Below are 1586 nucleotides of genomic sequence, written 5' to 3'. Positions count from 1 at the left end.
TTCATCGACATATGGGGTGACCAAGGTAGAGTTCTGTAGAACTGTGTAGTGTGCTTGAGACCAAGAATGCCCGTCCCTGCATATTATGGAATCCCCTCCTAGCGTGCCTTTTCCAGTCAGTCTCCCCTCATACCGCGATTGAGGGAGACCAATCTTCTTAAGGCCAGGAATGAAGTCAACACAAAACCCAATGACATCCTCTGTTTGATGGCTCATGGAGATACTTCCTTCTGGCCTAGCACGGTTACAGACATATTTCTTTAGGACTCCCATGAACCTCTCAAAGGGGAACATATTGTGTAGAAATACGGGGCCCAGAATGACAATCTCGTCGACTAGATGAACTAGGACGTGCGTCATGATATTGAAGAAGGATGGTGGGAACACCAGCTCGAACCTGACAAGACATTGCGCCACATCACTCCTTAGCCTTGGTATGATATCTGGATCGATCCCCTTCTGAGAGATTGCATTGAGGAATGCACATAGCTTCACAATGGCTAATCGAACATTTTCCGGTAGAAGCCCCCTCAATGCAACCGGAAGCAGTTGCGTCATAATCACGTGGCAGTCATGAGACTTTAGGTTCTGGAACTTTTTCTCTGGCATATTTATTATTCCCTTTATATTCGACGAGAAGCCAGACGGGAACTTCATACTGAGTAGGCATTCAAAGAAGATTTCCTTCTCTTCTTTGGTAAGAGCGTAGCTGGCAGGACCTTCATACTGCTTTGAAGGCATGCCGTCTTTTCGTGCAAACGTTGCAGGTCCTCCCGTGCCTCCAGTGTATCTTTTGTCTTCCCGTACAGGCCCAAGAAGCCTAGCAGGTTCACGCAAAGGTTCTTCGTCACGTGCATCACATCGATTGAAGAGCGGACCTCTAGGTCTTTCCAGTAGGGTAGGTCCCAAAATATAGATTTCTTCTTCCACATGGGTGCGCGTCCCTCAGCATCATTCGGAACAGATAGTCCGCCGGGACCCTTTCCAAAGATTACGTGTAAATCATTGACCATAGCAAGTACGTGATCACTGGTACGCATGGCGGGCTTCTTCCGGTGATCTGCCTCGCCTTTGAAATGCTTGCCTTTCTTTCGACATTGATGGTTGGTCAGAAGAAATCGACGATGCCCCAGGTACACATTCTTCCTGCATTTGTCCAGGTATATACTTTCGGTGTCAGCTAAACCGTGCGTGCATGCGTGGTATCCCTTGTTTGTCTATCCTGAAAGGTTACTGAGAGCAGGCCAATCGTTGATGGTTACAAACAGCAACGCATGCAGGTCAAATTCCTCCTGTTTGTGCTCATCCCACACACGTACACCTTTTCCAATCCACAGCTGTATAAGTTCTTCAACTAATGGCCTTAGGTACACATCAATGTCGTTGCCGGGTTGCTTAGGGCCTTGGATGAGACTGGCATCATAATGAACTTCCGCTTCATGCACATCCAAGGAGGAAGGTTGTACATACATAGAGTCATGGGCTAGGTGCTGTGATTGCTGCTCTGCTCCCCGAAAGGATTTATGCCATCCGCGCTTAAACCAAACCATACGTTCCTTGGGTCACCTGCAAACTCAGCCCGGTAC

Source organism: Aegilops tauschii, chromosome 4 (assembly GCF_002575655.3).
Source record: "Aegilops tauschii subsp. strangulata cultivar AL8/78 chromosome 4, Aet v6.0, whole genome shotgun sequence".
In the NCBI taxonomy this organism is placed as follows: domain Eukaryota; kingdom Viridiplantae; phylum Streptophyta; class Magnoliopsida; order Poales; family Poaceae; genus Aegilops; species Aegilops tauschii.
This window is presented reverse-complemented; position numbering follows the sequence as displayed.